Raw genomic sequence first — 13,105 nt, forward strand, 5'->3', positions numbered from 1 at the left:
CTAAGACAGAAGGTATAGCCAGAGGCCTGTGCTGAGGGAGCAAGAGGAAATCCTTGAGCCTTTTCTTGGAGTCTGAGTACTCTTGGCCTTCCCAGTGGAAGTGTTCCCTCAAGGTATGCAAGGTTTCCCCAAAAGAGTAATCCTCAGGGGGGGAGACAGAGGGAATGGACTCCTCTGCATCAGAATCTTCGAAAGGGGAGTAAGAATGTTCCTGGTCCTCAGAATGCTCTAAAGTAATGGAGGCCTGGTCCGAGGAAAGGTATTCTTCCTCCACTCTGGGCCTTTTGTCCGGGGGGGGGGGATTGAGAAACCCTAAGAGTAATCAAATCCTCAGCCATTTTGAGCATCTACTTTTTAGGCATGGGGCCTTGAGAGGGGCCCTGTGGAGCTTGTCTTTTAGAATGCATGGCTGCTTTAGATTTAGTGTAAGCCTTAATGGAAAAAGAAGAAGAAGGCCTGAAGACAACTTGAGAGGTGGCAGGCCTGTCTGAACTCTGAGGTTCCCCACCAAGAGTGACTTTGGTATCTGTAGTCAGGGTGTGGGCCGAAGAGCATGCGACCTCGGGCACAGAAGACACCGCTAATGAAGTGTCATTGGTAGTCAGGGGCTGCGTAGGCGCCTCGCTGAGAACCAGAGCACATGTAGTCGGCTTTAGCGTGGTGTCGGTCCTTATCTTTACGTCGTTTACTCAAAATTGGAGTCGGAGTATCCGACGACATGTTGTAGTTAAACTTTTTGCCAAAATAGTGTTGGGCGAACTCCGCCCGATGCTTAAAATAGTGCGCCTGTTGAATGTAGCACAAAAACGACAGGCCGAGATGTCGTGGTCTGGGCCTAAGCAAGGTATACAGAGGGAATGGAAATCCTTATGCGGTATTTGCTTCCCACATGAAATGCAATTATTAACTTTGTCTGACACTGATCTGAGGCAAGAAAAGTTTCCCCAACGGGGTACTTAGCTTTCTAGAAGTCTTCGGTTGAAAAATATTCGTAATCTCAGGAGCTGGCCGACCGGCACTTGCGAACTGCTTCTGCTTTGGGCACCGCGCGGCAAGAAAGACTGAAGAAAATAGCGTCAGCTGGTTCTTGTCGCACTGACGTCAGGGAAGAAATGACGACAACCGACGCTGGACCTAGACTTTGGAATTTGGCCGACCGAGGACCTGCCTGACGGCAGGAGAACCCATCTGTTATGACTGCAGCTGTATGCACGATGAACATCTGTTTTTTACAAGCAATACATCAGATGCAGTTCTGGTCACAGAGGCAGTAAACGTACCTTGTTAAAAAGGCCTGTGTGCACACTCAGTATATAACAGGACAGTAAATACAGTGCAGCGCATTTTTTTCTGTTAAGACAAGTCAGTACTTAAAAGAGTACTTCAACATATCTATCTAGCTATCTTTCTAAGTTAGCTGCTAAAAAGTTAGCGTGGAGTTTCCTAAATTTCAGGATATGAAATATGTCCTTATGTTGCTACACTGCTATGGTCTTTTAGGAGCTTGTCAACTTCAAGCCCAACTTGGGTAAGTCTTCCTCTAATAAATGCCCTTTTTCTATGCAGCAGCTCAACTACCTCACTTAAAATAATTAACTTAAAACATCACACAAAATTTTCCAAGGAGATAGATGGGCTTTGGCTATGCTTATCTTAATCCAAAAATGCATTTTATATTAATTGATACTGGTAGCCATGAAAGGATATTGTGCTGGTTGCAAAAATGTGTCAAGTATGTAATCACTCATTCATTTTACCCACATTATCCTATATAAGAACATGAGGCACTATAAGCATAAGCATAGGCAAGCAACTAGTATAAGGCATGGAATCCATCCTGGATGGCATACCAATCCATAGCAGTAAGTCAAGCATACACCGCTTCAAGAAATAAGTACAAGTAAAAGATGCACCTTATTAAAGTTTGTAGCAAGATAAAAAAGCATTTTCCCATTATGAAGTGATAACTATGCTAGGAACTGTTTTTATTTTTTTAGGTTGTTTACAGGCTCTTTCAGTCAAGCTCTCTAGAAATGGAATACCTTTGTAAAGTACCCTTGGGCATAATAATATCAAGCAATAAAATGTCTTCTGGAGGTGGAGAATTTGCAAATTCCTGTACTCTAGTGTGACATACAGAAAACTGGAGTTAGTGAACTGATTTCCAGACTGCTACATTAGTGACCAGTTTTCCAAAAAGTCTGAAAAAATCAGTAATGTGGCAACCCTACTGGCGAAAGAAAAATGTATGGCATAAGCACCATAAAGAGGCAGACTAAAAATCTAGCAAAATGCACTGGGCTTTAACTACAATAACTAATTAACAGCAAACAGCATTACTATATCTAGAAGCACAAGAAGCTGGAACAGTCATGTCTGATGTGGGGGGGGGGTGGCTACTGCAGCACTGCTATACACATCTACTAAAACGGCACACAACACTCTGCCAAGGAGCAAAATTATAAGGGGATCACTTCAGCGGCACTGCTCGGCAGGGGAAAATAATTTTCTTGGGTGGCGAAAGCCAGGGAACCTTTTTGGCTAGGCTTCTATAGGCCCCAGGACCAATAGCCTAGTACCTACCTATGAACCTACGAACCTATAAAGGACAGAGGTTCTGAACCAGGCATGGCAGGCTAAAAGGGACTCAAAAGATATAATGGGCAACAGTGAAAATATAGGGACATATTCCAACAGTCCAGAGACAACAGTAACTATCAAAGAAACAGCAGATATGTTATTACCATATCAGTAGATCTACAAGTGGTATCTCCTTGATTAATACTTTCTTGCATATTACCTTTCCACCATTCAAAATCTGACAGTTTGTTTCAGCAAAATTCTATGTAGAAAGATGCATATATTTTAAGACGATACAAATTGGACAGAAGGCCTCTACTGCATAGTAATTATCTTCTGATCCTGCCAATTCAACCCTTGCCACCAGCAAGAACTCTCCTGCAAAACATGAAGTAATGTGGATAGGGCACCGTGCTATTAAACAAGTGATATAAGACTATACTCTTTCTCAGCTTAGAGGGAATTACAACAGCAGTTGCTGATGAAAGACTACTCATTTGCATTGGGATGGTGGGAAAAAAAATTCCTGAAACTCTAAGAGGGGCATTTCACAGATCAACTGATATAGTAATAGAGTATAATATTCAACTATGACAGCCCTCCCTGGCAGGTCCTTGTAACACACTGCCTTGGGGGAAGAAGCAGCAGGGTCATCAAAGGCCAGAGCAAAAACAGCAGAGCCCTGGAGAACAGACTTCCAAAAAAATAATAGCCTAAATACTCGAACTTCTAGATGAAAGTTTGTACTGACAGACAACTGGATACAGCCTAGCAACATGTGCAACTGAAACATTCTTGAAGAAAGCACTTTAGATAACCATTCCTCTGGTGGACCACAGAATTTGCAAGCAGGTGATTAACCATATAATGGCAATAAAATCTAAACAATGCAGTCTAGCAATCCACGTGGAAGGAGTCCCCTTTGCTAGACTAAAGTAAATTAAACATTATATGCCTTCCTCATCAGGGAGCATATGAGTTGCCTGTGTTTATGTGTTTATCTTGGATATGAAAGGCCACTGCAAATGCATAAAAAATAATATGAGATGGACTTTTGTGCTCCCTTTTCTTCTTCATGGCACAATTTATAACTGCATAAGGCACAAGGCTGCTATCTGTTACTGCTGGCATCCTGAGCATGTACAGTCAAAGCACAGGCTAACCCCAAATGCCATGCAGCTTCCACTGTGGAGCAAAACATGGCCAAGACACTCAAGATACAATTTTTCTTACTGTACTTTTGATTCAGCTACTGCGGTGGTGGTGCTGCAGTAGCACTGTCGCCTCACAGTAAGACATTGTCCTGTTCGATTCTCAGCTAGAGCGTCTTCTGTGTGGAGACATGCGTGAATGGGCGTACCTTCGTTGAAGGTTGTGCGTCAGGGCCGGCAACACGGCACATAAAGATCTACTGCCAATCATTAGCGGACCGAAGTTCCGCTGTGGCGACCCCTAACCGGGAAAAGCCGAAAGACACAACAACAACAACTTTTGATTCAGCTGACAGAACATTGACTGCCAGCTCTCCTTCACCCACCATGGATTTTAATGTGGTCAGAAATCTGATTAAAGGTACTGTTAACCTGTTTTCTATCTTTTCACAAGTAACTCAAGTATCATTGGCAGGTGGCCATGATGATACTACTGAGTCTTCTTGGCATTCCAGCTACAACCGATAGACACACTGCTACTACAGTAGCATGAAAACAGAAAAAAACTGGAGAGAGATGCTTACAGTAATAACATTACTTTGTCATACCCAGTGCCATAATATAATTCTAATAGAGGTGTGCTCCGCATTTCAGTGAACCAAAAATAAATAATTCAGACACTTTTTCTGTGAGTCCATAGTTCCTGGAGGATCTCCACCTCTACCAACACAACTGCAAAATGCTGACAGTTTCAACTCCAATTTTCCATCCAAAATATTTGAAGAAGGTTCTTTACACCTATACTTGAGCCTGTTAAACAAACTGACAGCCACAAGCTACAGATGCAGATTGAAAGTGAGAGGAAAAGGATAACACAAGAAGAACTAAGTTGCCCAATTTTTAATCTTGGTTCTAAACAAATTTCCATAGATCAATGCAAAGTTCTTGCAAAAAGGATTTTCTTTCATTCCTGCTAAAAGGGCCAGCTTCACTCAGTTAGTAGTTGATTTTAAACTAGTTGTAAGAAAACTAAACCAAAAGTTTATTCTTAATTCTGTCCATCAGTTTTGCTTTGGGAATTCATATGTTTTACACAAAAAAGTACTTAAAGCCCAGCATTACACAACACTTAAAGTGTCTTTTCTGATGCTTGTATATCAGATTTCAAACACGTATTAAATAACAAAAGCATTAGCAAAAAAAACATAATATGGCTAATGCAAAATCTAGAGCATTATATGAACTTAGTAATGATAGGCAATTAAGAATAATTTATTTATTTTTATTTAACATTTGTTTACTGGGAAAGTCCGATTGGGACAGAGCCCATTTTCAGCGGAAGCCCGGAGAGAAATGGTCCCACCATATGTCTTTGGAATATGGGAGGAAAACAGAGCACCTGGAGGAAACGTAAGCAAACACAGGGAGGACATGCAGACTCTGCACAGAGGGCACCCTAGCCAAGAATCGAACCAGAGAACCTTTTGCTGTGAGGCAACAATGCTAACCGCAGCAACACTGCACCTCCCAATTCATGTGAGTTGATAAAGGAAATGGTATAATACTAATAGATACAGACAAGTATGATAATAATATTTTTGATATACTGCCTGACAGCAACTGTTATAAACTTGTGTCAAAACAATATGTTTCAGCACAATAAGTTAAAGTTGATATGTTGTTACTTGATCTTATGACACAAGGTTTCACTGAATATGAAATTTCTGAATTTCTGAAAAATGACCGTCCAAGATTTGGGGTCATATTTGGTATCCCCAGAATACATAAGGATACTGTTAATCCTCCTTTCAGAGTATCAGCTCATAATAGTAAGACAGAATTCATAGCTATATATATAGATTTTATCCTCAAGCTGAGTGCAAAACTCTACATTTTACTTACAAGATTCTTGGATTTGCCTAGAATTTTTATACAACTATAAGTTCATAGGTACAGAAACTATTTGTAACAACAAATGTAGTGCCTCTATATAATGTTATTCCTCGGGAAACTGGTATAGAATTGGCTAGTTCATATCTCAGTAAATTTCTGTTGTTACAGATAGTCAAATCAATACTATTTATTTATTATTATATTTTGTTTTAACTAATAATTTTGTCATGTTCCAGGACAACATTTATCAAAAATTAAAAGGAGATGTGATAGGAGCAAGAATGGCACCTGTTTTTCAAATCTAGTAATGGCTTCGTGGGAGCATGACTTTCTGATCAGTCATTCACTTTATCATTATGTCAACTTCTGTAAATGATACACTGATGATTAATTTATTTGGAATGAGTAATGAGAAGATTTCTTGATATTTTTGATAGATACAAATAATAGCACTGAGTATTTTCAATATACAATTAGTGCACATGGATTAACAGTAAACCTTTTGGATCGATTATCATTGCCTATATGCAGAGACATGGAACATATCAAAAATATTATTAATACCCATTGGAGCATCACTTTGGGTACTAAGGAGGCAGTTACCACAACAGGTATTACACTTAGTTTTACTTGTAAAACTGTGTTAAATTATTTTCTTTCTTTAATCAGACCACAACAAAATTGATACTCCAAATGTTTCTGGACCTTTTGGTATATTTAACTGTCAATCTTGCAAGTTTTGTAGAATATGTACAATAGTAGTACAGTTGTTGAGAAATTTCAGGCAGAATTTTGGAAGCCAATAGTAGATATACCCATAAAACTAAAAACACGGTTTACTATGCTTACTGTGATTCACTTTCTGTTTTTTGTAAATGAAAAAGAAATAGAAGGCTTGCTGACAGAGTAAGACTAAAGCTACAACAAATGCTTTCGCTAAGCATGCCATTAATTGTATTTCTTTTAAAAAATTAAATTTTTTTGTTTTGGATAAATTATTTAATAACCTCCGTGGCAAACACACACATATATATATATATATATATATATATATATATATATATATATATATATATAGTTTACTTGAATGTAAAGAAACTCAACGCCAAATTATTTTAGAAGCCAACAAATTTCCAGGTTTAAATGAACACATTAGCAAAAAATGTTTTTTTACAGAGTCTTCTTCTTCTATCGGCTGTTCCCGTTAGGGATCGCCACAGTGGATCATCTGTTTTCATTTATTCCTGTCCTCTGCATCTTGCTCTGTCACACCAACCACCTGCATGTCCTTTCTCACCACATCCATAAACCTTATCTTAGGCCTTCCTCTTTTCCTCTTACCTGGCAGCTCCATCCTTAGCATCTTTTTCCCAATATACCCAGCATCCCTCCTCAGCACATGTCCAAACCAACGCAATCTTGAATCTCTGGCTTTATCTCCAAACCATCCAACCTGAGCTGACCCTCTAATATACTGATTAATACTCCCGTCCATCCTTGTCACACTCAAAGCAAATCTTAAGATCTTTAACTCTGCCACATCCAGCTCTGACTCCTGTCTTTTTGTCAATGCCACTGTCTCACTACCCTCTTTATAACTTCCCTTTTACTCTTACTGGTACCCATCTGTCACAAATCACTCCTGACACTCTTCTCCACCCACTCCACCCTGCCTGTACTCTCTTCCACACTCAGCATTACTCTGAAGTGTTGATACCAAGTATTTAAACTTATCCACTTTCACCAACTCTACTCCCTGCATCCTCACCATTCCTCTATCCTCCCTTTCATTCACACACATATATTCTGTCTAATCCTGCTGACCTTCATTCCTTTCCTCTCTAGAGCATATCACCACCTCTCCAAGGTCTCTTCAATCTGTTTCCTACTCTCACTACAGATCACAATGTCGTCTGCAAACATCATAGTCCAGGGGACTCCTGTCTGATCTCGTCTGTCAACCTGTCCATCACCACTGCAAATAAGAAAGGGCTCAGAGCTGATTCTTGATGTAATCCCACCTCCACCTTAAATGCATCCGTCATTCCCACTGAAGACCTCACTACTGTCACACTACCCTCGCCACTCTTACATACTTCTCTGCCACTCCCGACTTCCTCATACAATACCACTACTCCTCTCTAGACACCCTGTCAAATGCTTTCTTCAAAGTCCACAAAGATACAGTGCAACTCCTTCTGACCTTCTCTATACTTCTCCAACACTCTCAGAGCAAACACCACATTTGTACTGCTCTTTCCCAGCATGAAACCATACTGCTGATTACTAATCATCACCTCCCTTCTTAATCTAGCTTCCACTACTCTTTCCCATAACTTCATGCTGTGTCTGACCAATTTTATCCTTCTGTAGTTACTACAGCTCTTCACATCACCCTTATTCTTAATAATCGGTATCAAAACACTTTTTCCTCCACTCCTCAGGCATCCCCTCACTTTCCAGGATTTCATTAAACAATCTGGTTAAAAACTCCACTGCCATTTCTCCTATACACCTCCATGCTTCCACAGGTATGTCATCTGGACCAACAGCCTTTCCATTCTTCATCCTCTTCATAGCTGTCCTTAATTCCTCCTTGCTAATGCACTGCTCTTCCTGATTCACTATCCCCACATCATCAAACCTTCTCTCTCTCTCATTCTCTTCATTCATGAGCCCCTTAAAGTACTCCTTCCATCTGCTCAACACACTCTCCTCACTTGTGAGTACGTTTCCCAAGAGTAAAATATTATATAGGTTTATATTTTGTAGCTTCCAGTTGTATTATTTTTTGTCTTTTTATGCTAATATACCTTTAAGTGTGTACTTATTCAAATGATTTACTGATGTCACGTAATTATTCATGTGCCATGAGTGGTGGATTTTTACACATGATCATGATGAAAACTTTTAAATTGTTCTTTTACTTTTTGTCCTGGTCTAATGAAGTTTTATTAAATAAATGAAAGTGCTTACCATACAATTAGTGTGAAAGTGGTGTCCTTTTGACCATTCGCATTTTCTGACTGAACACTTTTACTTCGTGTTTTACTGTACTTAGATGCCATGTCTGCAAACAATAAGACTGGTATTATGTCAGACATCCAAGATGGCTGCACACCAATCAAAAGGTTGGTACTGGAGATGACTTCCAGTGATTTAAAGGGAAAAAAATCAAATGCTCTTAGGGTTGTCTAAAGTAAGTGAAGCACTAAAAGAATATACACAGTCAAATAAAAGGCTGGAAAATAGAAAAAAACTTCAATTAGCTCTTCAGATAAACTGATAAAACTGCAAAAAATCAGAGGCTGAAATGAAAAAAAGACTAGCTGAGGATTACGCTTCTCAAGAAGATGTGCTTCAAAAAACAATAGAGTTAGAAAGAACAGCACACATTAGCAAAGGCTTTCACTGGGAGACAAGAAGTCTACAGGTGCAAGCAATTAATCATGAAGGGACTAAACACTGTGCTCTGTGTGCAATTTACAATTATTATTTCAGACATTTGCAAAATCAATAGTTTTTATTACTACCAGCTTGAGGAAAGAATCTATGGATGCAAGTAATTATCCATGAGGGGTAGGAACTTTCTGTGAAGAATACTACAAGACACAGTGTAATTACATTTAAATGTGCAATAGCAAGCAGTTCAGTGAAAAATAAATCAAGTCTGAAACTGTGGGAAGTAAATATGTTACATAAGTAGCTGCATTTCCAGCAGCCTTAGTACTTTAATGCATTTAATATAATAGTGGGATTTGGGAGTTGGCAAAATGGTCAAGGTGTTTACCTCACAGAGACAAGTTATGGGGTTTGATTCTCACCTCTGAAAGGGAAATTGACTAAGTTTAAAATGCCCTATTTTCTCCTTTTAAACCTACATAATTATTAGTAACATTCGCTGTCTCAGTCTGACAGCTATTGTTTTCTATTAATCAAGTGAACTATAAAAATATATTTCTGGGATTCCTTAATAAATTCAAACATTCTTCATAAGTTCATAAGTTACCATTTCAGCATTAAGGCCCAAAGGCCACCCAAGAATGATGTTTCAGTTAACTGAGGATCATACATCAAGCCAAACCATTTATCTAACTTGTTTTTGAAGGTCAAAAGAGATTCAGATTTTCTTATATCGGGGGGAGTTTATCCCACAGTCCAGGCAGTATCTGTGTAATATACTTAGCTCTCAATGAGGAATTGTAAAATGTTATTTTACACACAAAATTATGTTTATACATTTTAATATCAAACACTGCCTGTACCATTTCATTTCTAAAAACCTTACAGCCAAATATAAGCTTCCGTTGTAATTATCTGTAGTGAATAGTAAATAATTTTAAATGAATATCTCTCTCTCTCTTCAAAAGTATAGACCTTCAGCGATTTAATTATTTTTGTGAATTTTCAATGTATTCGTTCAAGTTCTGCAAGGCGTCCTTTACTGTAAATACTGTCTAACATTTCCTCACTTTCTTGCTTCACCCTTATCACTTCTCCTTTTAGTCAAGTCACCATCAGAAATTGTTTTCTGTAATTATGCTACGTGGTCTGTCCTCCTTCTTAAACCTATTCTGCTTATTCTGTCCCATAAGAAATAAAACCCTTCACTTCACAACTCTGTTTGGTCTTGAATGCAACCTACCCAGTCATCAATACTTATTGATTCTGACCCTTTCTGCCAGTTTATTTTCCACTTACTGGTTACAAAGAGTAAGAAATGCTTTTTGTTTAAGATCAAATGACAGAAAATGACAACATCTTGTATGGCAAAAAGGCACTAGCATGCACAAAACACAGCCCAGATGTTAATTATCTGATACTACTGCAACATGAATCTTTACTGCTCTCACTAAATACATACTTATCTCTTTTCTAATGCTTGGCCTCACATAGCTCAATCTGCAATACATCAAAGTTCCACACTGTGTCACTTCTCCTTCCACACCAGTGTCTATTAAATCCCCTCCTTTCCTACACGTGGCACTGGGTAAGGTCCATCTAATTCAAAGAGAAAGAATTTACATATTTTACTCTGAGACCACAAAGATGAATACAGCTTAGAAGGAACCTTTTTTCAGATTTCAATGCCCACAGTGCCTTCCACTCCACATATTACGTACTCCCAATCAGTAACCAGGCACACCTTTTCAGGCCATCTCCAGAACCTTACCTTAATCTACGCAGGCTTAGCCTTGCTTGTGGTAACATCTTCATGGATCCTGTCACTCAAATGGATATTTTGTCTCCCTATATCCTCCTACCATGGATGCAGTAGTGTCACAGCACAGGATGCGCCATTGTGCCTGCTCACATCAATGCACTTCTGTGATCAAAGCCCTGCATTTGTGAAGTCAGGCATTGCTACATACTATAAGTCCTCAATCCACCCAAGCATTTCCTAAGAAAAAGAGAGTAGGCTACCAAACTGATTCATCTTTTCTCCCACTCCTGATCAGCTTTATCAATGGTCCAGATTTATTCCCAACCCCGGAGAAATGATGGCACTATTAGGCACCTAAGCTCAAAAGGGGTATGTGAAATGTATGGGTATTACTGCAATAATGATTACATTTAATTTAAGGCAGAACATTATTAGCTCTGTTGCATGTAACAAAATATTGAATGAGGCAGAGTTTGCACACAAGATTCTCTCTTTAAATTCCAATTCCAGTTCCTTGGTATGCAGAGATTAAGCCAAGATCAACCTACTAAAACTGAGTAATGACCTGGTTAAGTTCAAAAGCCCTTTTCATCTTACCTATGTGGAATCCTATACTGAAACATTCAATGCAACAGCTCCACAGAGTCATCTGTCCTCCAAAGAAACACACACAATGCCAAATTTAAAAATAAATCCCTTTAGTAGAACCCTATTATACACAGGCTCTATAATAAAAGAAAAAAAATGAATTGCAACAAAAATAAATTTAAGTCTAAAAATGCCAATAACACTCTTGCTAACCTTAATAAGAAATGTTGGACCCTGATCAAATCAACCAAAGCATGACAGGAGGTAAAAATAGCCAACCAAGCAAAGGATAACCCAAAGCCTTCTTTACTATATTAAAAATCTCAGAAACAATGCCAAGCTCTGCTCAGAGCTAAAAGTAAAATATATCACATACAAGGACCCAGAGAACATTGCCAATATACTAGAGGACAAATTTAGTTCAGGTCTATGGTTAGCAACTGAACGGAATATTCAGCAAACCACTGTTTATGGTATATAAACCTGTGAACGTTCCCTTTATCGAAAGGCCAAACCGCAAAAAATTACATCGAACAATCATAGTTGGCCAACATAAAGGGAATAGAAAGTAGTACCTATTTACCAGTAACGGAGGGTAAGGAAACCTTCCCCTTTCCCACTTTAGTGTGATCTCAGAGTTGGTAGAGATATATATATATATATATATATATATATATATATATATATATATATATAATTAGCGGGGGCACCTCCCCCCACAAGAAAAGGATTCAGTGAACACTGGGCTCTCCTTATTTGTGGGGCTGTACCCTCCCCGCTAATTATATATACCAACTCTGAGATTACATCCCGTGTTGTTTCTGGTCTTCCATTTGTGAGCGATAAATAGAAGTTGGTTCAAATGGAACAACACTATTCATCAGTGGCAAGATCATAGGGAATGTATGAGAAAGTGACTACTTTTGAGTTGGTCTGAAATAGAATCAAAGGTGGAAAGAATGATTTTGAATGAAAAGTTTGCTTTTAAAACTAGGGATACCATGGTTTGCAAATATTTCAAGTAAGAGTTTAAATATCATTGTAGCAATTCATTGCTGAATTATCACCTGCGAACCAAGCATGCATTTATTGCTGACAATGAGCTATCAACATTGGCTACATTGTCAACTAAAGTTGAATCAGCGTGTCGCCAGACTACATTAGTTGAACTTCTGGAGATGGCACAACCAATGGATCAATGGAAATACAACATTACTAATGCCATTGCAAAATGGATTGCTGAGGGTAGTCGATCAATTAACATTGTCACTGATGGAAGGTCTCCAGGATATTATTCGTGTCACCAGTGGAAATCATATACTTTGCCTTCCAGGTCATCATTAGCAATCGAACTGATGCTTTGTACGAGGAAGAGAGAGAAAATAAGTCAGGATAGGGCAAAAGTTGAATTTCTAGCTTTAACAGGCAACTACTGGTTGTCCATGGCTAATGCTAGCTACCTTGACATTACTTGTCATTTCACTGACAAAGATTTGGTTTCTCACTTCTTTGCACTGTGTGTTAACAAACTGAAGAATAACACTTATTCAGAAAACTCTGCAGAGCACTTTTCATCAGTGGCAAGACCATGGGGAATTTATGAGAAAGTGACTACTTTTGGCACAGACAATGCACATAATGTGACAGCTGCACTAGGAAGACTGCCATTTCAGAACATGCCCTGTGCAGCATGCAGCCTTCAGTAGTCCATAAATAAACAGTTGCAGAG

General features: G+C 38.8%; 1 protein-coding gene across 1 annotated transcript in view; it reads right to left on the reverse strand.

The window, feature by feature from the left end:
* The window catches only part of LOC122799847 (rap guanine nucleotide exchange factor 6-like), a 1,724,571-nt gene that overhangs the window by 430,634 nt on the left and 1,280,832 nt on the right, over positions 1–13,105 (reverse strand). The gene's annotated exons all lie outside the window — the stretch shown is intronic.

This window comes from Protopterus annectens, chromosome 4.part0 (assembly GCF_019279795.1).
Source record: "Protopterus annectens isolate FY-2018-M chromosome 4.part0, PAN1.0, whole genome shotgun sequence".
In the NCBI taxonomy this organism is placed as follows: Eukaryota; Metazoa; Chordata; order Ceratodontiformes; family Protopteridae; genus Protopterus; species Protopterus annectens.